The sequence below is a fragment of the Sinocyclocheilus anshuiensis genome, unplaced genomic scaffold, assembly GCF_001515605.1.
Source record: "Sinocyclocheilus anshuiensis isolate Anshui unplaced genomic scaffold, SAMN03320099.WGS_v1.1 scaffold1640, whole genome shotgun sequence".
NCBI classification, from domain to species: domain Eukaryota; kingdom Metazoa; phylum Chordata; class Actinopteri; order Cypriniformes; family Cyprinidae; genus Sinocyclocheilus; species Sinocyclocheilus anshuiensis.
Genome location: NW_015555883.1, coordinates 1,236,012 through 1,246,178, shown reverse-complemented (window position 1 = coordinate 1,246,178; position 10,167 = coordinate 1,236,012). Strand labels below are relative to the sequence as shown.

Here is a 10,167-nt window from a genome sequence, read left to right as displayed (position 1 = left end):
GCTGTGTCTGTTTTAGAGGGAAGGGTTCAAATAAATGAAAAGTTTGCTTGAGGCAAAAAGTGGTGATAAGGATGTATTTATAGTTCATTTGACAGAGGTGGTATAATTTTAATTGTTCAGGGAGCCATGCAAGGAAAAATTCAGGTTATTTCTTTGAGTTTTCTATCTCTAACAAGTCAAACAAGTTGGTTGTCAAAGTGAAACAGCACCTTACTGACAAGTTTCCAATACACAGTGTCCTGGTGACTTTGATAAAAAAATATATACTCTTAATATAATTTGCATTCAGGATGTTTGTGTCCTGAGTTTTGAGAAAGTAGAAATATTACAAATGAAGACACTGATAACAGTGTCACCTGCATTCACCACATTCAAACAGTTGCGGGATGAAATACTCCCTGTTACACGCTTACTGAAGTCATGTCATAGTCCTATTGTCACAAATACATGGTGACTCTCAAAAAAAAAAAAGCTTTCATAAAACAAAACAAAAAACAAAACAAAACCCAGCATCAAGGTCAAAACATGTTCTCAAATCTGTGCAATGTGAAAATAAGACTTGCAGGTTAATAACACATGACTTGCAAATTGAATTACTTTAATATGTATCTGATTCAAAAGCCACATTCTCCCAACTGTCAGTTTTCTTTGAAGGTTGCTTCCTTGATTCAGTCCTCAATCTGTCTAAATGTTCTGTGTGTATCAATACTCTATCAGCATAGACGTGCCAACATCTAATTAAGATTTAATAGCAATAACTTGATATTAAGTAATGATTAAGAAACATATCTGTCAAAACATGATTGTTGACTTAAGGGTAACTTCAGAGATTGTGTTATATGATATCAGTAACAAAGTAAATTAGCAGCTTGTGTTCTGTGATTTCTATAATAGAAATATATATTTTTTCTATGTTGGCATTAACCAGAGCCAATTTAGATTTAAAGATATGAATGTTGTCACAGAGAACTAGAGAATATGATTTGTTTGCATATGTATTATACTCACATAAAAGCAGTTAATACATCACACACACACACACACACACACACATATATATATATATATATATATATATATACAGTGTTGGGGGAAACACACACACACACACACACACACACACACACACACACACACACACACACACACACACACACGAAAGGTCTACAGGCATGTTTAAAAACCAGCCATTTTTTATACCACATGCAAAATATTGCTCTTAAAACACAACAATTCAAAGTTTTTCTTTCACCTCTTTCAGATGTGAATGGAAGATTATGGATTTTAACAAGTTTTTATTAAATTTTCTGATGATGACATCATATCAGATAACATTATAAAATGAGTTAGATGTAGTCAAGTAAGATGTTTCTGTTCTTCTGATATTATATAAGATAATACATTATACAAGTTAGATGGATGTAGTCAAGTAAGATCTTTCTGTTCTTCTGATATTATATCAGATAATACATTATACAAGTAAGATGGATGTAGTCAAGTAAGACCTTTCTGTTCTCAGCTCTTCTGTCTCACATGTAGAATAAATACAGCATTGTTCCTGAAGAGACATGAATCCACAAACCTAAAGTAAATCAAATGTGCATCAAACAAACAGCAAACGGCAATGCTGATTTTTGCGCTGCCAACAGTGTCATCTAACCAACAGACAAGCACACAAACACAGAGTAAAAGCACAGAAAGGCATTATTAGGCTTCACATACTCACAGAGGATCTCCATTTCCTATCTAAATCCCTCAATTTCCTTTTCCCCCCATTTCAGTATTTATACTTCTCTCTAAAGTCCACAGGAAATTATATTCCTCTCATACAAAATCCCAAGGCACTATAAATTTCCCTACAATAAAAATGTACATCAATGCAAAGTCATGCCACTCTGATATAATAATGTTAGAGGAAAACAAAAGAGCCCCCTGCTGATTGGTCACTGCCATTACACTGCAATATCAGTAGCCAGACGGAGGCATAGGGCAGCTTCAGAGGGCATGTCTCCAGCACTGATCTCATTTCCTTCCAGCCTCAAGACTCTCAGCTTGGAGAAGTTCATGACATCCACCACACTGCAGAAACTGCCCAATGTAAACTCTGAAAAGAATGGAAAACAAGTTTTATATGCAATTTCAACATGTCTGGCATGGGAACAATCACTGGATGAGAATAGTTAAGATCATAGGTCTTCAACCCTGCTCCTGGGGACCCAATGTCCTGCAGAGTTCAGCTCCAACCCTAATCAAACACACCTGAACCAGCTAATCAAGGACTTCAAGATCAGTTGAAAAGTCACATGCCAGTTGTGCTGAAGCAGGTTGGAAATAAACTTTGCAGGACAGTGGGCCCAGGAGCAGGGTTGAAGACCTATGGTTAAGACTGTTTCACTAATGCTGGGTACACACCACAAGATAATAGGGCTGATTTTGGGCCGATTTCTCCCCTTTCCGACAATCCTAGGTAATGTCCCGATTATCTTGGTGGTTCTAAAGATTATCTTATCAGATTTTCCTGTGGTGTGAGGTGTGTTGAGAGTGACTGAATCTGCTCGGAAGAACGTCGGAGGCGCCCCGATTGCGAATCCTGAAATCCTGATGTGTGGGGGGAGCATCGCGGCACACCACACACTATAGGAGCAAAATGGTTAAATCTAGGATTTTTTGTCCTCATGTTTGTGGTCTCTCACATTTTGAAGATCTTATAAGATTTTAAACATCTTTTAGTGTGTACCCAGCATAAACTACACTGGAAGAAATAATTTTCTTAATCTTTTTTTTTTTTTAATCAAAGTTTAGCCTTAAAAAAAAAAATATTTAATATATAAAATATGAAAAATATCCAACATCCTTAAACAAGATACATTTACACAAGAAACAAAATAAGTGATAAGAGAATATATCAAAATATATGCTTAAATTATTGTTTTGTTTTTATATTGTTTGTAACTATAAAACTCACTAAATGTTATTTAAAAATAAATAAATAAATACATCTCAAATTTAAATGAAAAACAACAAAACAAAACAAAAAAATTAGTATTAAATAAAACATTTAAAATTAATTACCTAATTAAACTTAATTCAATTTAATATTAAATTCAGTCTTAATATGAAATGATATTCTAATGTTTTCCACTTTCATATCACCAATTATATCGTTATATTGCTTTTGTATTACTTATTTATATAACTTTCCATTTTTACATTTTTATTTTTAATTATTAAAAATGTATTTAAAGAAAATGATGTTTACATATTTGTTTACTTATTTCATAATTTTATAAACCTAATTATAACATAAGGCTGAAATAATTACTTTTTAAGTAAATTAACAAAAATAAATAAAGGTGAACTTATTCAAGTGTTAAAAAATATGTAGAAGTGCTGTACCTTTGATCTGATTGGCCTGTAGATAAAGATGTTGCAGATTAGTACTAACAACAGGAATGCTCACCAACTTGTTGAAGGACAAATCCAGCTCCACCAGACCGCTGTTGTTAAAAGTGTTTTGAGGAATGCCTTTGTTTGTGAGATCATTGTGAGAAATACGGATATACTGTAGGTTGGTGAACTGGCTGAGGAAGTTCTCTGGAACTGCTTCGATGGAGTTGGACTCGAGGTAGAGCTGGTGCAGCATCTCAGGGAGACCATTAGGAACCTTCTTGAGCTGGTTACTGCTCACATCCAACAGAGTTCAGACCTTTCAGGCCACCACCAATATCCTGGAGAACGTTGTTATGGAGCAAAAGTATGGTCAAAGTATGGCGATTGTATTGTGATTAAGACGAAGGTCACGTAGTGAGCGAGGCAGGTCGGACGGCACCTCAGTTAGGTTGTTGTTGTTCAGGTACAGGCGATCCAAGTTCACCAGTTTAGCAAACGCTTGCTTGCCCACTGAGTTAATATGATTCTCATGCAACATAACCCACACAAGGTTGCTGGCATTTCCAAAAGCATTATCTGGAACAGAGGTGATCTGATTGTGTTGCAGGTACACATACTTCATCCGGGATGGGATGTAAGGCATTTGTTTCATGTTGCGGTTGTCACAGTACATGGCGATTGGGAAGGTTGGAGGACAGTCGCACTCCTCAGGACATTCTCCTCCAGTGTTGTCGGCCTGCAGAGAGGCGTATCCACGGCTGTGCAGGGAAGAAAGCCACTGGAAAGGATCTCTGTCCTGAGCCAGTGAGAACTTTAGAAGTCCCAACAGCAGGAAAGCGATTAGCCGCATTGTCACTGGCAAGAGACTTGACAGCTGCAGACAGAAAGAACACTTTTAATATTTGTAGGATTAATTAAAAATGCTTAATTACTGACAAAAAAACAGCCTTAGAAGGATTGCTGATCTTATCTGGTTTAAGCTGGGCTAGCTGCCCACCCAGCCCAGCCCATATAAGCTGATGGCTAGCTGGTTAAACTGGATGCCCTGCTGAAAATAAAACAGCCTAAGCTATTTTTCTTGCTATAGCTGCCCTTCAAGTAAAGTCTGTCTGGTTTTAAAAGTTTTAGTCATTGTAAGGCCAGCTAAACCAGTAAATACACCATCACCAGGCTATTGGTAAAATAGCCAAGACAAACCATCTTTGTTTAAGCAGATTTTTCAAGCGGGTGGCTAGCTGGCCTTCCAGATGCCCAAAATCCATCTAAAACTAGCAAATCAGATCAGGCTAGAGGACCAAAGTCAGTTTTGATTGCTTCAAAACTGTTTTGCAGCAGGGAAAGGTCTAGATAAAAAATAAAATACTGAAATTATTGCAGATCAGACAAAAATGGTTACTTATGCATGATAAAAATTAATAATAAAGCTACAGTATAAAAATGAACTGATCCAGAGTACATATATGTCAGGTAGGAAACCCAGGCATTTAATTTATTCATATATACAGTACATTCAGTAACAACTGTTTGAAAAGGGGGGAATGAAAACCATAAGAACAACAAACATTTAACCATATTCCTGCAAAGAATATGTTCAAGACCAAATCTCAACAACATAGCAACACAACTTGTATTCAAGCTGTGAGCTTGTTCCACTTCGTTACCAATTCCAAAGAGGAAAATTTCAACAAGTCTCCATTGATGCAGAGATGCAAAATAAGACCAGAATAAATAAACCTTCCACTAACATGTTGACAGTAGAAAATCTGAGCATCACACCTACCTGATCAACAAAGGCACTGCCTTCTCTGTCTCACTGCGAGTCCTTGTAGCAATATAAAGTGGCTTTGGCAAAGAATGCAATTACCCCTTCTCCCCTACAAGCTTTTTTTGCCTCCACCCTCCGAAGCCCCCTCTCAAACCCTGTCCAATTACAGAAGACTTGCCTTTCTCCATCCCAAGTCCATTTTTCACCAGCATTGAGTGGCTGGCCTCAATCACTCCCAGCTGTGGAACATGTTAGGGACATCTGCTTCTGCATACATCAAGCTTTTCTCATTAAGCAGAATGCGGCCCTTACTGAGAGACTGACCAAACTATCAACAGTGCACGAGGGAGCTGTATACAACTCTACAGACTCTTCTTACCTCTGAGGCACAACATACGTGTTCCATACATATTCAACACATTTTCTCTAGATGCAGACTGACTGACTCAAGTCATTTACCTGACAGCAGTGGCCAATATTAAACAGTCTACCATTCGATCTCTTGTGTGTTTCATATCTTTTTTGAGTATCATATCTCCAGGCACTCATCCTGAGGAATGTCAGGTCCTCCATCTCCTGAGAGGCCTCTCTTTGTGGTCTTTGATGGTTGGTTGCAGCCAGCTGGTTTTTGGTTAGTAGGTCTGTGGCACGCTAGAGGTGCTGGGGCTTTGGACTCGACACAAGACACAAAGCCAGACAGCTTCATGTTCTGACAGCTCCAGGTCTGAATCACAACCACAGGTTTTGAGTGAGCCTCCATTTTTATTTACTGTGTGTGGATGGGTATAAGTGTGAATTGTGCATGTTTTGGCTACTTCGTGTAGCTGGTTTGCTTTAATGTACCAATCAGTCACAACATTTAAAACATTTTTGTCAACCTTCCAAAAACAGTTTTGAAAGTTACTGAAGTAATCAGTCATAACTTAATTTGATTTAATACTAATAACATTAATGATTATTACTAAATTGCAATCTACATTACAAATATGTAATTACATATATTTATATATATGATATAAAAGTTTGAATTAAAGATTATTTTATTTATTTATAACCATATTTCAAAGACTATACAAGTAGTTAAACATTATATATGAAGATGTTCTTAAGTATTACATAAGTAGGTCAAAAAAGCAATCCAAAGTTCAACTAATTGCATTTAATCTAAATTTGAACCATATATTATTAATATATTTTCATTTAATTTAATTGCAATTAACATGCAATTACATGCCCCAAAACATTACATGACTATAGCATATTTCTCTGATAAGTGCTCTTTTAATTTAAAGTATGCTAAAGTGTGTCTTTTTAACAAGTTTATGTCAGTCTAATTCTGTAAATTGCTTAACTATTGCAATGTGTTTTGAGAGACTGGTCCTCTCCCACCTGAAAACATGCTTGCCCCCAACACTGGACCCATACCAGTTCGCCTACAAATCCAACAGGTCAACTGAGGATGCCATCGCCTCAGCTCTCCACTCTGCCTTGACGCACCTGGACAGAACCAACACATATGTCAGGATGCTATTCATTGATTTCAGTTCCGCCTTCAATACTGTGATCCCATCCAAGCTGATCTCCAAGCTCTGTGATCTTGGCATCAGCCCCTCCCTCTGTAACTGGACCCTGGACTTTCTCACCAACAGACCACAGTCTGTTAGGATCAGTAACCACACCTCCTCCGTCCTCACTTTAAACACTGGGGTACCACAGGGCTGTGTGCTGAGCCCAATCCTCTACTCCCTTTTCACCCACGACTGCATACCTGTGCATGGCTCTAACTCCATAATCAAGTTTGCAGATGACACCACGGTGGTAGGCCTGATCAGCGGCAATGATGAGACGGCCTATAGGGACGAGGTTCAGCATCTAGCAACGTGGTGTGCCAACAATAACCTTGCACTCAACACCCAGAAGACCAAAGAGCTGATTGTTGATCACCGGCGGACTAAGAAGGACCACTCGCACCAGCAGACTCAGGAACAGTTTCTTTCCCTCAGCGGTCAGCCTACTGAACTCCAATCTCAGGCGCTGGACACTATATCCTAGATGGACCACCTAATGCTTAACTTAAAAAAAATAAAAATAAATGGTTCAGAACATTAACCTGTCTGCACTCACTCACAATGTTCTTATTATTCCCTCTTTATTTTGCACATTTCCTTGCACATTTCTACCTCCGGATGCCGTTTGCACTGTAATGGTCATTGGTCATATATAAACATATGCTATTTACGTGCCTCACTGTATAATGCACCTGCTGTTTATACTCGCTGTATAATACACCTTCTGTTTACACTTTCCTTGCACCCTATGTTGTATGTACAGTCATTTGCATTGAGCTGGTCTCTGCCCTCCTACCTCATAACTTGCACTATATGTCATAAAGCTTAATGTATATACACATAATCTATATTTATTATATACTCTGTTATTTGCACTTCTGGTTAGATGCTAACTGCATTTCATTGGCTCTGTACTTGTACTCTGCACAGTGACAATAAAGCTGAATCTGAATCTGAACTAGCTGATATAATAACTAAACACACCTGATGACCTATAAAACAACTTTAGCTAGACATTTTGGCATTGATTGTGAAAGAAAATTCTGGTTATATACATTAAAACAACATAAGAATTCCTCACCCCCCCCCATAACCTCTTCATTCTGAACACTATTTGGATGCATAGATGACTGGATCACTTTAGCCCTGTAACATATTGTTTTCCGTACTGTAGCTGCAAATAGCCTGACTGTCTCCAGAATGCACAAGGTCTGATCTCAGGGGGAGGTGAACTCAGCATCAGGAAACATTTTAAATTCCTGCCACCCCTGTCCCCACTCCTGCTGATCTCTCTCCAGCCGTGACTTAGGCTCTTTGAACTTTAGAATATGTGATTTGTGTTTCAGCACACAGAGGTCAGCCAACAGAGGTGACCTGAATAACTGCGAAACATGCTTTCTTACATTATCTTGAGTGATAAATGAAGACTGAAGCAATTAGTGATCAAGTAGAGCAAGTTATTCTGCTGGAATTAAGACCATTCTATAGATGTCTGATTCTAAATGATTCTATGATTCTAATATATACAGCTGTAAGCCCCTGAACTCTGTCATCATTTGCTCACCCTCGTTCCAAAACTGTATGACTTTTTTTCTTCTGCAGAAAATAAAGATGACAGAACATAATAAATATTTAGATATAGAGAGCTATTTAGATGTCTGTTTTTTTTGTCCATGCAATGGAAGTAATTGCCTCATGTTAAAAGAAAAGAAAAGAAGTAATGCATACAGGTTTTAAATGAATTTTCTAGCATTGCTAGCTTTTTAAATTTTAAATTCTAAATACAAGCAAATTGAAAATATTTCCGCACAATTCAGCATAATCTGACACGCACAAAAAATACAGCTGGATAGTAGTAGCACACTATAAAATTATATTTTACCATGATTTGTCTTTGTTTTTTCACATCTTATATTTTATCTCAAGCATGTTCTTCACTCACACTGCTGTCTTTATGCAACCAAGAACAGAACTTTATTAGGGTCAAATTTGTTAGTTGTAATGGAACTTACACCATGTAATTAGTGTAAAAATGTATCATTTTTAAACAACAAAGAATGCTTATTCATGTAAAATGTATTATATTTTACTCGGTTTAGTTTATCATAGTTTATCATCTAAAAATGTAATAATCTATACAATGCAAAAACACTATACTATACATAATACAAAAATAGCAAAGATAAATTATGACAGTATGACAGTTTTAATGTGATCTTTTCATTTTTAAAGTCATACAACAAAGAAGAAGCTGAAATCTGTTACTTTCAATAAAAATCTACCCTGGGACATAAAAATGCATTAATTTGTGTTATTTCATAGTTTTGATGAATTTACTATTATTCTAGTAGCAATAATTCAGCAGATAATAAATTAACATTCCAACGTACACACTAGTAAACCTAAAGCTTATTTTGGAATTAGTCAAACCATTATAATGATTTGATTTGATCAGAACTCATAGTAGTGAGGATAGTTTGAGATATGGTGCCCTCTAGGAATCAGTTTAGACTAGAATAGCATGTGATTTTGCAGCCAATACAGGTGCATCTCAATAAATTAGAATGTCATGGAAAAGTTCATTTATTTCAGTAATTCAACTTAAATTGTGAAACTCATGTATTAAATAAATTCAATCACAATTTGAGTTGAATTACTGAAATAAATTAACTTTTCCACGACATTCTAATTTATTGAGATGCACCTGTATGAGTCATATTCAGAGGCAGACGATTTCGAAAGGAAATAACTGATCATAACCAATCATTAAGACTTGAGTTAATCAACAGGCTTCATCAAAGCTTTTAAACATATGCAGTATAGATCCATGAAACAAGGCTTATTATCTTTACTTATTTACTTATCGCTTATAAACAGTATGGCATTCGTGCTTGCATGCATTAGCTCTGAAATGTAAGGAAACAGAAATATTGACCCTCATACCCGCTCTGTAACATCTCCTCCAGCTTGCCTGTCCTGTGCCATTGGCTTGGCATGACTTTGCCATGGCAGTCTGCTAACCACAAAATATCCACAAAGACTTTGGTCATAACGTGCCAAGAGAGAAACAGCACACCCGACTGGAGCATGCTTATGAAAATACAAACACAAACTACACTGTACACATGTAAGCAGTATTTTGACTGGTTGTCAGTGTAAATAGAATTTATGCTGACTGGAAATTGTATGCAAACTTGTGAAGAAAACATTGAGAAGAGTGAGGAGATGAATTAAGAAGATTAGTGTAAGGAATTATGGATGCATAACCCTAAATATACTGAATGAGATCCAGACATTGATTATTTTAACCCTACATAATTTAACAACAAGATTGGATTCAATTGTTTCATTCCAAGCACTGCAGTTATGGTAATTAGGTGGATCCTCTATGCTGTATCATTGGATGTGAAGAAACTTTTTTTTTTTTTTTTTGGAGTCTGTCGG

At 36.7% G+C, this 10,167-nt stretch overlaps 1 pseudogene; it reads right to left on the bottom strand.

Moving 5' to 3' along the window:
• Window positions 1–1,759: 1,759 nt before the first annotated feature.
• On the bottom strand, window positions 1,760–5,239 carry LOC107675828 (fibromodulin-like; annotated as a pseudogene).
• Window positions 5,240–10,167: the final 4,928 nt, after the last annotated feature.